The sequence below is a fragment of the Mobula hypostoma genome, chromosome 9 (genome assembly GCF_963921235.1).
Source record: "Mobula hypostoma chromosome 9, sMobHyp1.1, whole genome shotgun sequence".
Taxonomy (NCBI): domain Eukaryota; kingdom Metazoa; phylum Chordata; class Chondrichthyes; order Myliobatiformes; family Myliobatidae; genus Mobula; species Mobula hypostoma.
In genome coordinates this window covers 123845738-123863661 of record NC_086105.1, presented here as the reverse complement: position 1 = coordinate 123863661, position 17924 = coordinate 123845738, and the positions used below count along the sequence as shown (strand labels likewise).

General features: G+C 44.3%; 1 long non-coding RNA gene across 2 annotated transcripts in view; it reads left to right on the top strand.

Annotated features, from left to right (window-relative positions):
• The window catches only part of LOC134351380 (uncharacterized), a 196044-nt gene that overhangs the window by 152791 nt on the left and 25329 nt on the right, over nt 1–17924 (top strand). The gene's annotated exons all lie outside the window — the stretch shown is intronic.

The window sequence follows — 17924 nt, the reverse complement described above, 5'->3', positions numbered from 1 at the left end:
AATCCATAGAATGGCACTATACAACTTATCGTACTCAAGGGTCTTTTATATAGTGTCATGATGCTCCCTTATGGTGTTCTACATTCAACCTAACTGGAATTCAGTCAGACCCCCAGGTCCTGAGATAAAGTTTGTTCTGTCACTTTTACATCTCCATGCTTTTGTTTTAACCAGGAAAGCAATGAGTTTTACAGGCTTCTACAAATTTATAATGCTCAAATTTAAATTTATAATGGAAATTTATAATTTAAAAGCTGGATCTGTCCCTAGCTACAACCTGGACTCTTTTGAGTTAGTGGTGGACAGAAGGTCACTAAACAAACTGTTATCCACTTTGGACAATCTGGCACATCCTCTCCATAACCTACTGAATAAGCAGCGCAGCACCTTTTCAAACAGACTCATTCAGTTCCACAGTCACAAGGATCATTACAGAAAATCTTTCCTACCAAACGCAATAAGCGTATACAACAGTTCATCCCTGTGTGACATGATCTTCCAGTTGATCATGTCATTGCCTTTGTACCTTACTGCCTACCCGTTGGCACGCAAACAGAAGTTTCCCACTATCCAGTGCGTGTGACAATAATAAATCCATTTCTATTTACAGTATCCTTCCAAAAGTTATTGACATCCATCACATAAGACAGAATTCCAACTTCAAAGACTATTATAACACATTAAACACAACTACAGAATTTACTTCTATAGCCCTAGCTCATGCAACCTTTCCTCATAAGATATGCTCTCTAATCCAGACAGCGTTCTGGTAAATTTTCTCTGCACCTTCCCTAAGGCTTTCACATCCTTCCCATAATGAGGTGACCAAAGCTGAACACTCCAAAACTCCAAGTGTAACCAGAGTTTTATGTATATTTTTATATATATGACCTCATCAAAAGCATTACATAGTTTTAAAGATTCTTATGTATTTAGAGTAAAGAGATCCAGCTTGCTTGTCATTTCATATGGACAACCGTATATTTCCAGTAGTGTCCTTGAAACCCTTACCATTGTCTTTTAATCTATTTTGTAATATGGCCACTAGAATTGAGATCAAGATCAAGATCAGCTATATCCTGTGTGTCATATGCACCTCAAACCATACACTGAAATGCATCATTTGAGTCAATGACCAGCATTGTCCGAAGACGTGCTGGGGGGCACCCCAAATGTGCTGGCGTGCTTCTGGTGCCAAAATAGCAGACCCATGTGTCTTCTGAAATGTATGTGAGAGGAAAACTGGAGCGCCCGGAAGAAACCTACACTGTCACAGGGAGAACATACAAGCTCCTTACAAATAACGGCTGGAAATGAACCCAGGTTGCGGGTGCTGTAAAGCATTATGTTAACCGCTACGTTACGGTGCCGCCCTTTCCCAGCATTGCGAAGAGTGCTGCAGACCTCATCTCACCAAGGACTATTTCACAAAGTGTTAAGTGCTCTGGAATTCAATTCTATCTGAGTAGAAAGAAATACAAGTACTCGTCTTGCTGTTTTATAAGCTTCTTATCCTTCATTACAGCTCTGAGTTCTTTATCACTGATAGTCTCTTATCCCTCTTGCGCACTTAATTTTTTATTTTCTAAGTTATGTGACTTCTCCTTTCAGAAGGCACGTAACAGTGTTTGAAATAAGTTTAAAGGAATGGAGGGAGAGAGGTGATTGGTAGAAAACAGGAGGAAGAGGAGGAAAGGGAGAGGAACTGGGGACGGAAAGGAGGGGGTATACTGGAGGTAAAAGGACAGAGAGGCACAGGACTGAGGGTATCAGGAACAAGGTTGCACAGGATGGGCTGAGTTACAGGGAGAATTATCCATACAGTGACAGACAGCAGTTCGCTTCGCAAGCAGTAAAAATTTGTTCTACAGAATAGGTCTATCTTTTCAAGTGGTCCAGGAAGAAGCCTGGAGATATGCCAGAAGTTCATCAGCAGTTGCTTTCAAAGTCAGAACCACCCACAAATAGTTCGCCCGAACATCTTTTCCTTGTTAGTTCCAAATGGGCTCGCTCCCTACCGCACTGAAAGGTGAACAGCCGGCAGTGATGAGAGTAGTCACAGAGAGTGGGCTGGCACTCCGTTACACCAGACTGGCTGAGATACTGCAGAATAACAGGTCCTACCGGCAAAACAACCCCACGCCAGCTGATTACACCCATGTGACCAACTGACCTTCTAACCCGTGCACCTTCGGAACGTGGGAGAGAACTGGAGCGCCCGGAGGAAATCTATGTGTTCACAGGGAGAATGTTCAAACTCCTTACAAACATCAGCAGGAAATAAGCCTGGGTCGCCGGCACTGTAATAGCAGACCCTATCCTGCCACCTCCAGTGTCAAAGTGGGTGCCGGAAGGAGGGAGCAGACACAGTGAGGTGAAATGTGTGATTCTATGCTGTACATCTCTTTGACTCCGCTGACAGACTGTGTTCTGTCCACGCTGATATCTACCAATATACATTGCTCTGTTATTGTTCAGAGTTATGGTTCCCCTTTGCTTTAACTGCGAACAATAAATTTGCAGCATCAGATGCAGAGAATGTATTAGCATAATTATCCAATTCTTGGTTACTTCTCAGCATGGCAAGCAGACTTATATCAAGTCTGTGTTCTTTATTCTTTCGCTATTTCCAGTTTTCTCATGTAGCCTGAAGTCGAGTTCAATTAGTGGTCAGAAAAGTTAATGAGGTGTCAATTACCCTTGTTCCATGGCCACTTAGCCAGGCTAAACTTTGCCCGCAATTTTCACAGCTTCTGCAATCAAATTTACTGTACTAATTTGGTCTGCCTTCGCCTGGCGCTGATTTCAAATGTCCATATGTTTAAAAGGCTCAGGTGCTGAAAGTGCAGGAGGAGATTCCCTGAGATGATCACATATCAGAAAGCTGCTTATCAAAGTTGTTTATTTTTCCTGCTTTTGTCAACTTACTTGTGCATTGATTCCGTCATCGTACATTACTGAAAGAACATTTTCTTGTTAAGTAGAGTTTTTTCTTTTATTAGCTGCCACCATTTTCTGAACTTAAGCTGCAGTGTCTTAGCGCCATGCATGGAAATCTGAACATCAGTCTTGTTTATCATAAAACATTCCTCCAGTACTAGAGTGTGCGTCATTCATAACAGAAGGTTTGGATGCAGATGCAAAAAGATGCAGATTTTTTAAATACTTGACAATTGAGAAACAACACACACAAACTCAGCAGGCCAGGCAGCACCTATGCAAAAAAGTAAACAGTTGACGTTTCAGGCCAAGACCCTTCATCAGGACTGGAAAAGTAGAAGGGATTGAATTGACTTTATTACTTCATATAAATCCTTCATATACATATAGGCCCCCGGCCAACCTCAGGGTTGCTCAGCTGGCTGTCGTTTAGGGAAACAGCCCTCCGCCCCGACAAACTGGGTAATCAGTTTGTGTGGATGCTGTGTGATGTACCCCACCCCACCCAAATAACAGACAATACACCAGGTACGATTAAATGAATTACAGTTTATAGAAATTACTGGAACTATATAATTAATAGAGAATAAAATATAAAAGGAAAATAAAAGGCGCCACACTTATCAAAGTTCAATCTCTTCGTGCACAAATAGTTGGAGCTCAGGATCCTTCTTCTTCACCCTGTGACCCCTTGGACCACCACGACCGGCCGCCTGGGACCAACAACGGTGGTCTACCAGACGATACACAGGAGTCCGTCTCCGTCTCCGTCTTCTCTCCTTGCCGAATGCCCTCCTCGGGGTCTGACCCCATTAGCGGACATCACAGCACCTGGTCCATCCTCTGTCTCTCTCTCCCACCTTCTGCCTCCAAATCCCTGCGCATACAATATCTTACAGATACACCAAAAACATAACAACTATCCCAATTGATTTGTATCATCTTCTTATCACCTCCTAACCCAAAATAAGCTGCTAGCGCAAAACTTTCTCAGCGTTTAACATAACGAAGAAGCCATTTTAATTAGCCTACGCAGTAAAAGGCGAAACCCCCTTACACTCTCCCCCCCACCAAATAAAGTCATGTCCTCATGACTTCTAAATAACTCGCCAACCAGTCCTGCAGACACACAACACACACATACACAGATACACACAGTGACAGTGCTCCCCAAACAATGGACCTTATGCCCATCCCATGGGCGCCACATAGGCCAACCTATCTGGGAGCTTCTTAACCCTCTGAGACCTCCGTACCCCCTCACCTAAACCCAAAAGGCTCAGACACTACTAGGGATACCTCGGGCCTGCTTGCCAACTCCTCTCTCAATCAGGCCTCCATTACAGCTCGGAGCCCCCTGTCCTGTGTCCGGGGCCCCGCTTCTTTTCCTGCCTGATCCTGCCGTAACTCAGACTGCCCACAGATAGACGTCCCCACTACACCTGACTCAGTGGGAGAAGGGCCAAAGGTTTCTTCCTCAATCATGGGGAAGTTAACGAAAGGCAGCATGTACCACGTGTGCAGCACATTATCCTTCGAATCCATATCCTTCCTCATTCCCTCGATCGGTAGCTGTTGTTTAAGTTTCTCCAAAATGAAACATTTAGCCGGGGTTACCCCTTCAGCCTCCTGCAGCCGAGACGTCAACTTCTTCGGGGACTCCTTCAACTCTCGCCACAGCCTCAGTAGTTCTGACTCACGGTTCCTGGCCATCTCAATCTGGGACGCAGTTACCCCACCAGCTTCTTCCATCCTGACCTGAAAAGCAGCAGTTAAAGAATGTTCAGCCTCCGGTTTTTCCTTCCTGGTGACATCTTCCAGGTCAACTTTCAGTTTTTCCCCTTCATTTAAACTCTCGATAGTCATCTTTAGGTTCCTTTCAAGCGTCCGCCTCCCTTTTCCGAGATCTGTCCTCCATTTCTTCACCTCCTCGGGAGTGTAGTCAAACTCCCCTCCCTGGGCTCTCGGTTTTCTGTTGGCCTTAGTCAGAACACTGCCTTGATCTTCCCCAACTTGTAAGTCTTCCAATCTTTTCTGAATCGACGTCTCGAGTTTCTGCTGATCCCTTCGAAAGTGAGTCATTGTTTCTTCGCACTGGATTAATTCATCAGTACATGACCGCAGTGTCAGCCCGGAATTCCGTTCCTCCTTCTCCACGTTGACGAGCGTGAATTCCAAGTCTGCAATGGTCGTCCCACAAGTGCGGCACTCGGTCTCCGGCTGGCATTTCTGAGCACTCAGTTCAGCGGTGCAAATCCCCTCCCTCCCCTGTGTCTCATTCAGATTGACGACCTGGGTTTCCATCCCCAGGTCCACCACCGTCTGTTCCAACACCAGGAAGTTCAACTGGTATGTCGGGTCATTTTTCTCACATTGCACCAAACTCCTCCGGCCAAAAACTCCTCCACATTTGACACTTCGCTTCTGTCGCCCGGGCTCAGCCACTCACCTCGCCTCATAGTCCCCCCAGGCGAATCCAAGCTCTAGATGGTCATCCACATACGCCAAAACTCCACACACCTTCACTTCCCCCATGCTCTTCCTCATGCCCCGCGGGAAGGATGCAGGGGCTCTGGATATGCCCTTGGGCATCTTTTTGGATCGGAAGAATCCTAGGGAACTAATAACGGCCGTCTTTGGCTCAACAGCCGCACTCCTCGGGATCTGGCAACATCCACCCCTCAGATGCAGCACATTAAACCATGTCGCATAATCCACACACACGCTGCCTCCATCTTCCACAGCGCAAGGGTCCAGTTGCCGTGACCTCTCTCTCACTGAGGTGTCTTCAGCGGTCAACATGGTAGTTTGGAGCATCTACTAAGAGGGTCTCACCCTCAGCTACTCTCCCCAGGCCGTACCACTGCTGGGTCGCGCTTAAATTCGGTACTGGCTTAAGGCTGCTACACACGTCCTCAGAAGCAACTCGACACGCTGGGTGCCCAGACAATGCCCCCATGAACTCCAGGGTCATTAACCAATCATCGTCTTCTGGATAACTACTGTCACTAGTACCCAAAGTCTCCGGTGCCCTTGCGGTTGTCAAGGATAAATTCTTCAGACACCGGTTGTAAAACGAACTGTACAACAACTTGACCTGCGCCCCGGGGTCGAGGATGGCTTTAGCATCGCTTCCTTCTATCCGTAACGACACCCTGGGGCGTGGTCCCTCTAAGCCTTCAGGAATAGGGTCTTTTCTTTGCGGAAGTTCATTGGTACATTGCTGGGAATGTGGTTCCCCAGAGACCCCAAGCCGTTACCCCACTGGGCCTCCACTAAGTTTCCCGACACCTCTCTGATCAGCTGAACAACTGAAGGAGGGGCTGATCCCCTGAAATGATCCCCCTGGCCTTGCAAGCAATTTAGCCACCCTCCTAGCCAGAGAAGACACACTGAAAACATTCCCCCCGCTTTCAAATAACTGACAGCTGTCACTACGGTGTAAGTGAACCTGACAACTCTAACACTGTCACCAGCCCGCCTACTCAAACTTTCAACCAATCCCTGTCGCTCTCCCTCAACCGAGCACTGCCACTCATCTAACAACTGAGAGATCCGCTCCGCCCACGTCTCGCACGCCTCCGCCCCTCTTGGGGTGGACACTATGCCAAACGCCAGATGAAGCCTGCTAGAGCTAGAGCATTTATTCGCACACGCTACCTCCAAATGAGACCACTGTTTCCCAACAGCATGGACAGCCCCGAGTGCCACCTCCAACTCATCAACGCCAGCCTGAACTCAAACAAAGACTGCACCCACCACGCATACAGCAATAACCAGCAATTAACCCACAGAGACACCCATTACAGATTTAAACAGGGCACCCACACAGCATACCAGTAGACCCAATCCCGGACAAAAGCCCACACAATATCGCCCCCCTGGCCAACCTCAGGGTCGCTCGGCTCGCTGTTGCCTAGGGAAACAGCCCTCCGCCCCGCCAAACTGGGTAATCAGTTTGTGTGGATGCTGTGTGATGTACCCCACCCCCCCCCGTCCAAATAACAGACAATACACCAGGTACAATTAAATGAATTACAGTTTATAGATATTACTGGAACTATATAATTAATAGAGAATAAAATATAAAAGGAAAATAAAAGGCGCCACACTTATCAAAGTTCAATCTCTTTGTGCACAAACAGTTGGAGCTCAGGACCCTTCTTCTTCACCCTGCAACCCCTCGGACCACCTCGACCGGCCGCCTGGGACCAACAACGGTGGTCAATCAGACGCTCCACATGAGTCCGTCTCCGTCTTCGTCTTCTCTCCTCGCCGAATGCCCTCCTCGGGGTCCAACCCCGTTAGCAGACATCACAGCACCTGGTCCATCCTCTGTCTCTCTCTCCCACCTTCTGCCTCCAAAACCCCACGCATGCAAATCTTCCAGATACACCAAAATCATAACAACTATCCCAATTGGTTTGTAACATCCTCTCATCACCCCCTAACCCAAAACAAGCTGCTAGCGCAAAACTTTCTCAGCGTTTAACATAACAAAGAAGCATTCCCAAGTATAACATAACAAAGAAGCCATTTTAATTAGCCTACGCAGTAAAAGACGAAACCCCCTTACATACATGAAGAGCAAAAATCATTACTTTATGTCTCCATCTAAATGTGCAAGGTGCAATTTATAGTAATTTATAATAAATAGTATGTACAACAATATAACATAGAAATACAGTTATATCAGCATGAGTTAATCAATCTGATGGCCTGGTGGAAGAATCTGTCCCAGAGCCTGTTGGTCTTGACTTTTATGCTGCGATACCATTTCCTATGGTAGCAGCTGGAGCAGTTTATGGTTGGGGTGACTTGGGTCCCAAATGATCCTTCGGGTCTTTTTTACACACCTGTGTTTGTAACTGTCCTGAATAGTGGGAAGTTCACGTCTACAAATGCACTGGGCAGTCCGCACCACTCTCTGCAGGGTCCTGCGATTGAGGCAAGTACAGTTCCCATACCAGGCAGTGATGCAGCCAGTCAGGATGCTCTCAATTGTGCCCCTGTAGAAAGTTCTTAGGATCTGGGGGCTCGTACCAAACTTCTTCAACCGTCTGAGGTGAAAGAGGAGCTGTTGTGCCTTTTTCACCATACAGCCAGTATGTACAGACCACATGAAATCCTCGGTGATGTTTATGCCGAGGAATTTAAAGCTGCTCACCCTCTCAACCCCAGATCCATTGATGTCAATGGGGGTTAGCCTGTCTCCATTCCTCCTGTAGTCCACAAGCAGCTCCTTTGTTTTTGTGACAATGAGGGAGAGATTGTTTTCTTGACATCACTGTGTCAAGGTGATGATTTCTTCTCTTGTCGTAAGGGGGGCGTTGGTGGTGGACCCAAATGCAAGACACAGACACTGAAGTACTAGGAACAGGACTAGGTGTGTCAAAAAAACAAAGGAAGTGGGGAAGAAATTACGCTGGACATGACACAGGCCCTGGACGAGGCTAGCATACAGGGCCTGGGCTAGGACTAGACTAGGAAAGTGGGACCGGGATGAGAAATTAGGAACTTGGAACCCGGACAAGGACTCTGAGCCAGAGACTGGACAGGGACCCAGAACCTGGGTCTTGACTCGGGCTCGGACTTCAGAACTAGGCGAGGACAAGACATGGCTACAGGACGAGGAGTGGCAACAGGACTGGACGTGAGACTCCTGGAAAGGAGGAGGGAACCCCAGCACCAGGCTGGGCAAGGTACTCCTGGGCTGGGTGAGGCACATGGACAGGATGAGAACACGAAGCCTTGACTTGGTCGAGGGAGACAGGAATGCAGAGCCTTGGTCGAGGGAGACAGGAATGCAGAGCCTTGGTCTTGAGAGAACAGGAACATGGAACACAGAGCTGGGACCCCTCCTGCGGAGCAGGATATAGGGCCGGGACTCATACACAGAACACTGAGAGATAGATCTCCACTCAAGGTAGCGGCAAATGGCCGGATCTACCTAGCAAAGGCATGGACACAAAGACAGTTCCAACTCAAGATAGAGGCAAACAGCTGGACCTACCTAGCGAAGGCGTGGACACAGAGACAGTTCCCAACTCAAGGTAGTGGCAAACAGCCAGACGTACCTAGCGAAGGCGTGGACACAGAGACAGTTCCCAACTCAAGGTAGCGGCAAATGGTTGGACCTACCCAGCGAAGGTGAGGACACAAAGAGATAGTTCTCAACTCAAGGTAGCGGCAAACGGCCGGACCTACCTAGTGAAGGCAAGGACACAAAGAGACAATTCCAAACAACAACAGACTGTTCCTTATCCTGACACAGCAAGGCCCCGGACTTGCCCTGGTGGTTGAACCTGACAGCGTTACATGCGAGGACACAGGCAAACGTAGCAGGCGAGGCTTCAGGCAAAGGTAGCAGGTGAGGCTTCAGGCGAAGGCTTCAGGCAAGGCTTCCGAAGGAAAAGGAAGGGAGGGGAACAGTCCAGCATCTCAAGCTGAACCCAGGAGCTGTTTATGTAGCCAGCCCAAAATGAGAATCACGTGCCTCAATTAAGGCACCAGCAGAACAAGGGAAAACCGGAAAAGCTGGAATAAGAATTGATGGACCAGTCTGTGAACCGGAATGAGTTCTTCACGGACCGGACCATGTCATCTTTGTAGGCTGCCTCATTATTATTTGAGATTAGGCAAATCAGTGTTGTATCATCAGCAAATTTAATTAGCAGATTGGAGCTGTGGGTGGCGACACAGCCATGGTAAGTCAGAGTAAGAAGGTGGGGGGGAGTACAAGGTGGTAGATAATAGGTAAAACTGGGAGAGGGAGAGAGGGTGAAGTAAAGAGCTGGGAAGTTGATTGGTGTAAGAGATAACGGGCTGGAGAGTGGGGAATCTGATAAGAGAGGACAGAAGATCATGGAAGAAAGGGAAAGGAGTGGAGCACCATAGGGAGATGATGGGCAGGTAAGGAAATAAAGTGAGAGAGGGAAACAGGAATGGGGAATGGTGAAGGGGGATCAATTACCAGGTTTGAGAAATCAGTGTTTGTGCTATCTCGTTGGAGGCTACCCAGACAGGATACAAGGTGTTGCTCCTCCAACCTCAGAGGAGGCCATGGACTGATAATTTGAGAAATCAATATTTGTGCTATCAGCCTCGAGGCTACTGCTTGAGAAATGGATGTTCATAGTATCAAGTTTGAGACTACCCTGCAGAAGTTTAAATCTTTCCTTGGATGGGAGTTCAGTGATATATCTCTCTCACTGTTCCCCGTCTGTGATTGCTGACGCCCTCCGATATTTAACACCAATTAACTTCCAGCTCTTTACTTCACCCTTCCATCTTTCCCAGTTTCACCTATCACCTACCACCTTGTACTTCTTCCTCCCCTCTCCCAGCTTCTTATTCTGACTTGTCCTCTATCTTTCCAGTCCTGATGAAGGGTCTCGGCCCAAAACGTTGACTGTTTACTCTTTTCCATGGACACTACCTGACCTGCTGAGTTCCTCCAGCATTTTGTGCATGTTGCTTAGGATTTCCAGCATCTACAGATTTTCCAGTGCTTGTTGACAATTGAGAAGCTCATTTTATATGACGATCAATAAAACTGTGTACACCTTTGGTCATTTCCTTTGCTCCAAAAACCAATGAAGCTACTGCATTACACTAGGGTTTAATCTAGATTAATTTTCTTAATCTAGATTAAGACATGCAAATAAGATTAGATTATTGAAATGTCATTAGAATATCACAAAACCAAAGTAAAAATAACATGTTAATTATTTTGTAAACTATGAAGCTTTGAAATGAAACATAAAATTATGTTTATTCAGCAGATGAGGTTTCAGTATCTCTCCCTCTGAGATGGTGGTGTATTCAAACTAATAATCAGGGTACTTAATCAAATAATAAAGCTTAAAGTGTCAGAAGCACATTCTTCTAACCATGGCTTTCTTCACAGAGATAAGAAGACTCTCTGACCAGTAACACACTAAATATTATTACAGCAACATGAAGATCAATTAGTTATGTGATAGAATTCTTACCCAATTTTGAACATGCCACATGTTACAGATCATTGAACTAAAACATTAATTCATTTTTTCCTGCCTGAATTTTTGAACACTTTTAGTATTTTTCTATTTCAGATTTCCAGGACTTGCAGCATTTTACTTCTAATTGAGCAACATCTGGAGAAAACAGGTTCTGTGTAATAAATTTATTTTTCAAGAACAGATATATGTTTTAACAGGAAAAATGGCAAGGCATAATGTTACTATGGGTGATTGCTGTGAACCATCAAAGAGAATGGGACAACTACAGGGAAACCCACTCAATAGTGTTGACTGGCTGCTCACCCAGTTTCTGTTAGGTAGGTAGGGAATATTGAAATCTTCAAAGCCGCAGCCTCGATTTCACATAATAAGAGTCAGGGATCAAGTGTGTACTAATCCATCTGGATCCTTGGAAATACAACTCCTGAGTCTCATTGGAATGGTTCTACCTGAAGCCAAATATAATGGGAAAGGGGCGATATAACAAACATGTTGGGAAATGGAAATTATCTTTAGAACAGCAGATACTCAAAGTCTGAAATAGTAAGAAAAGCAACTGCTAGAACAACTCAGCATTCCAAACAATATCTGTAAAGAGAGAAAAACATTTAATGTTCCAGGTCAAGAGCCATCTGTCTGTGTTTCTGTTGTAGTTGTAAGTGGCAGGATGTGTGGGGAAGGTTTAGATTAAACAACCTTTGACAAGGTGAGACTATGTTTGGAGAGGGAAACGTCTTACATTCTTTTATTTGTGTTCACTCTTGTTGACTGCTCTTGCCTTACTGTTTTTATGTTCCTCTCTTCATGTTCATTTTATCTCATTAACCTATCAACCAGTGACTTAATCTGTAGTGTTTACCCACATCTGCCCTGCTCTCATCCTCTCAGAGATATTCCTTTTGTCCTCACTCTCTCTGAAACTTGAAATTAATTTATTTCCTCTCATTACCACTTCTGATGTAAGGTCACGGGCCTGAAATGAAACTGTTTGTCTTCCCACTGATGCTGCCTGACCTGTTGAATCCTCCCAGCACGTTTTTGAACTGGGGAAGTGGCCCTTGGTTGGATAGGTAATGGTGGAGACATCAGAGGTTCATTTTCAAGAGCAGGAGATATATTTTGGTGGAAATGCAAGTCAAGGCATCTCTAAGGTGCCCAAGTGCTCCTGATGCTAACACTTCCATTGTTTGCATGTACAGCATGCACATATGTGCAAACACAACTCTGTGTGAATGGTTTCATCAAAACATGATTTTATCACCTCAGCTCATTTCCCACCCTTTTGGGGCATGGGCCTTCCTATTTCTAAGGTGGGTATCATTGTTTACATGGACAGAATGGTGGCTTGAGCACATTGAGAACACTCTCAACCACCTAGACCCCACTGCCAACATTTTAACCTCTCAGACCAACCTAAATGGAAATATAAAGTGGGCAAGGGTTAAGTATTTTTTATAACATCCTAAGTTGGATAAGTAATGGAGGAGACATCAAGAGTAGGAGACATCTGCATCTGATTTCATGGAGACAGAGTTAAGAACACATGTTAACTCTTTCTTCTTTGGTGTCTCAGAAAGGCAGCGTCCATTATTAAGGACCTCCAGCACCCAAGGCATGCCCTTTTCTCACTGTTACCATCAGGTAGGAGATACAGAAGCCTGAAAGCACAAACTCAGTGATTTAGAAACAACTTCTTCCCCTCTGCCATCCGATTCCTAAATGGGCATTGAAACTTTGGACACTACCTCACTTTTTTTAAATATACAATATTTCTGTTTTCGCACTTTTTTTAACCTATTCAATATATGTAATTGATTTGCTTGTTTATTTATTATTATTATTGTTATTATTTAATTTTATTTATTATTATTACTTTTTTTCTCTGCTAGATTATGTATTGCATTGTAAACACAAAATACTCTGAAGATGCTGGGATCAAAGCAACACTCACAACACGCTGGATGAACTCAGCATGTCGGGCAGCATCCGTGGAAACGATCAGTCAACGTTTCGGACCAGAACCCTTCATCCTGACTGATCGTTTCCACTGATGCTACCCGACCTGCTGAGTTCCTCCAGCGTGTTGTGTATGTATTGCATTGAACTGCTGCTACTAAATTAACAAATTTCACATCACATGCCGGTGATAATAAACCTGATTCTGATTCTGAAAATAAATAATCCATTGCTATGGAATAATCTATCAATAATCCTACACAAAGTAACCCTCACTAACCTTAGTACCCAACCTGTGAGTAATCAACTGAAATGTTGATTGCTTTCACTAGAGGCACACAATGTCTTCAATATACCAGATACAAAATGCACTGTAATTACCCCATCAAGATTACACCAGCAGCAACTCCTAAACCTCCCAGGACAGAAACAGTAAGTGCATGGAAACACCGCCACCTGCAGGTTGCCCTCCAAATTGCACACCGTCCTGCCTTTGAACTGTATCATCGCTGCACTTAAATTCTGATATCCCTCATCCAGTGATATTGTGGACCACCAAGATAGTGTCATCTTCTCTAAGAATTTTAGGGATGGGAGATAAGTGGGGGCTTTGCCAGCAATTACTGCATCTTGTAACTGAAACATGAAGAAGTTTTTAAAAAATTTACATTCACATCCAGCAACAGCTCACCACAGGACATCTTCTCATTCACTACCATCCCCAACACGGGGTGAATCTCCTGCAATAAACATTTTGATGACAGGAAAGCGTTCGAGGTTGTGGTGTGGAGACAGTCACAAAGATCACTACTGGTAGTTACAAACACAGAACTGCTGCAGTGACTCTGCAAGTCAGTCAGCATCTACAGAGAGGAATAAACAGCCAACACTTTGGGCTGAGACCTTTCATCAAGACTGCAAAAGAAGGGGCAAGAGGCTAGGGAGAGGAGAAGCTGCAGCAGCTGGCAGGTGACAGATGAGGGGAACGGTGGGCAGATGGGGGAAGGACGATTAAGTGAGGAGCTGGAAGAAGTAAAGGGCAGAAGAAGAAGTTAAGAGAGGAGAGTGGACCGTGGGAGAAAGGGAAAGAGGAGGAGCACCAGAGGGAAGCGAGGAGAAGAGGGAAACCAGGATAGGGAAAAGAAAAAGAGAGAAGACGGAAGGGAAGAAATTACCCCAAGTTAGAGAAGTCGATGCTCATGCCATCGAATATGTGGTGTTGCTCCTTCAACCTGAGTGTGGTCCCTTTGTGGCAGGAGAGGAGGCCATGGACCAACATGTTGGAATGGGTAAAGGGAATGGAATTCAAATAGGTGGCCACTGGGAAAGCCTGTCTTTTGTGGTGGACAGAATGAAGGTACTCAACTAATGGTCATAACCAAAACAGGCACTGGGAGTTGTGGTGACGGTGACTGTTACCACCCAGGGAATATTTCTACAAAGAATGAAGGACATTCAACAAGCTTTTTGTATCAGAAATATTCATAGGAAAAAAGTTAAAAGAATATTCATGTGGTAGTCCAGAAGAAAATTCATTTAGAAATCTTTCGGCAGAGATAAAGTGAAAGGAGTTGTGTTTGAGAGCAGCAGTTTTAAATTTAATCAATGAGTCATTCTTTATAGGTTCTCTTTTGATTCTTGTGCAGTTAGATTAAGATAATCCAGTATCCTTTTCTGCACATATGAATATAAAATAATATATTTTAGAACAGTGAAACCAACAAGGAGAATGCAGCATCTCGTGTGAATGAAATGTCTTAGATAATTGTCAGCTCTCAATAAATTAAAGCAGATGGTCATTAACATACAACACACATCAAAGTTGCTGGTGAACGCAGCAGGCCAGGCAGCATCTCTAGGAAGAGGCGCAGCCGACGTTTCAGGCCGAGACCCTTCGTCAGGACTAACTGAAGGAAGAGTTCTTGAATTTCCAGCATCTGCAGCATTCCTGTTGTTTGGTCATTAACATGTTGTTTTTTGTGGGAATTTGCTGGAAACAACTTGTGGCTCTGCTTCTTACATCCGTGCAGTTGTTATACTCTTTTGGCTATGCAAACACCTTAGAACACCAAAGTCAAGAAAGCTTCTGGAGAAAGTTCTTCAACTCTGGTTTAAACCATGCTACAACAGCACCACCATGCTGTGATCTACTGTACTGCATGCTCAGAAAGGATAAACACTGCAATGCAGTGTACCCACAATCAAGTCCCATCCAGGACCCGCTCACTTACGTTAACAAGGATGTATTGCATCATGCAATTAAAAAGGCTTTATTGTGCCTGAAATCAATACACAATTCAGATACAATTTCTTAATTTCAGTAAATGAAACAAATCTTGATGCTCCATTTTGAACACTGTTCATTTCAGTCTTTTCATCCAAATGGCCATCTAACTCTGTTTACAATAAGTTTATTTCCCTCAACAAATTCATCAGTAACACGTTGGAATTTGAAATAGACCAGGAAAGGCTGAAACACTTAGCATTTGTGAAGAAAGCGACAGGGTTAACATTCCTCCAGGTGCTTCAGTTTCCTCCCACAGTCCAAAGACATACCTGTTGATAGGTTAATTGGTCATTGTAAATTGTCCTGTGATTAGGCTAGGATTAAATTGGGGAATTGTTGGACAGCATGGCTCGGAGGGCCAGAAGGGGCTACTCTGCGCTGTATCTCAATAAATAAATAAATAAATTCCAGACTATATGGAAAATAAATCTTGTTTTAAAGTGCCAAGAAAGGAAGACCATCAGAGCGATTAGAAGGAAGGACCTATGAGAGGGTGGAGCGCAGTAGAAAACCAAAGAATGAAAGAAGATCAAGGAGAAAAATGAGGTGTAGACAGCAGAAGATAAATAATTACAGGTACCGCCATCAGAATGAAAGTCCTCAGTGTTGGAAAAGTGAAATACAAAGTTTGGAGTGGCTGAAAATCTAAAATTGTTGAAGTCAATGCTAAGCTTGGAAGGCTGCAATACACTAGGCGGAAGATGCAACACTGTTCTTTGCTGAGCTTCTTTGCGATATTCTAGGACAAAAGACAGGGGGATCAGAGTAGCAACTGGATAGGAGATGGAAGTGACGGGCAATGGAAGGCTCAGGACCGTCCTTGTGGACTGAACAGAGGTCTGCATATAGATTCCCACGTATTCTCCTATTTACTTAGTGATACAGTGAAGAGTCGGCCCTTCAGCCCCTCGGGCCACATTGCCCCAGCAACCCCCGACAAACCCGATTAACCCTAACCTAATTATGAGACAATTTACAATGATCAATTAACCCACCTGCTACGTCTTTGGACTGTGGGAGGAAACCAGAGAACCCGGAGGAAACCCACGTATTCTGCGAGGAGGATGTACAGAGAATTCTTACAGAACAGCACCAAAATTAAACTCCGAGCTGGAATAGCATCATAATAATTCTACACCACTGTGAAGCCCAGTGGAAGAGACCAAATAATGAGCACAAAATTAAAGGCAGTATAAGCAAACTGTTTCTTTACACAGAATGGTTCATCAGGGCAGAGTATCTAGGGTGCAGGAGATGAGTTAAGCACTTTGCCCATTGCACAGGTGATGCTGTGGGAAGGGCAGTCAATATTGAAGAAGATGGAAGCGTGAACCAGAGCAACAGGGAGGGAATTATCCCTTCAGAATGCTGAAAGTGGAGGGAACATTAAGGTATCAAAAAGCAAGTCCCTTAACAGTGTTGATGAGCAGAGGGATCTTGGGATAAAAGTTCATAGCTCCCCGAAATTGGTAACAAAAGTTGATAGGGTGATTAAGAAGTCATATGCAAAGTTTGGCGAGTGGAGAAGAGGTTTACCAGGATGCTATGATTAGAGGGCATGTGCTATAACAAGAGGTTGGACAAAGTTGGGTTGTTTTCTCCGGAGTGGCAAAGCCTGAGGGGAGATCTGATAGAGGTTTACGGAGACATGGGTAGAGTAGACAGGCACTATCTCTTGCCCAGGATTGTAATGTCTAATACCAGAGGACATGATTTAAGGTGAGGAGGGCAAATTTAAAGGAGGTGAGAGGGACAAGTTGTTTTACACAGAAAGTGCTGGGCACTTGATTTGCACTGCCTGGGGTGGGTAGTTTGGATAGGCAAATGAATATGAGGAGATTGGAAGGAAAATGCACATTATGAAGGCAGAAGAGATTATTCTAGTTGGACATTTGATTCCAATTTGTTCAGCACAACACTGTGGGCCGAAGGGTCTGTTCTTGGTCCTGTTATGTTCAATGTTCTAAAGAAGAGAAAGTATTGAATGTGGAAACTAGTTGGGTGGAAGGTGAAGACAAGGGGCGTCCTATCCTTGTTGTGGGTTCTCACTTTATTGAAATACCTTCTACGTGCAAAAATTGAATTCAATGTTTTTCACATGTACAGATCTGAATAAATCGCAAAAGCAATTGTATTTTCTTTATCTTTCTCCAGTAAATGGACTGCCTTTTCAATGTGCGTGTCTCTTCTGTTTCGCTTTGTGATGCTGGCTGCAATTATTCCGTGATTGAATTGTGAATAATTAAGGATGACATTTTCTAGACATTCAGCTTTTGGAAGATAAGAGCACAGAAAAATTTAAAGGCTGTCTATATTATTAATCAGTAGCTTCTGTTTGAAATTTTTGGGGGAAGTTTAGTTCTTATTGGATATGAAGAAAAAGAGTAATTCAGAAATGGAAATTACAGGTATTGAATGTGGGTTACAGTAAAATAGTGTATAAAAGAAATGTTTCCTGCTGGAAAAGGAATGTCAGGATGTGTTTCATTCAGCGCAAAAGATGTTACATCTGATTTATTATTCTCCTGTGCCATTGTTCCCAATGACTAATGCGCTGTGGTCGTTCAAAATTTTTACATTGAATTCCATAAATTGGTAGCATGTATATGCATTTAAAGTTAATAAAATACAATTTTATGGCAGGAAAATAACAGACATAATTGTACTGCATAGAATCTATCTAGCTATATACTGTTAGAGAGTGAGAGTGAGAGAATATTGTATACCATATTTACAAT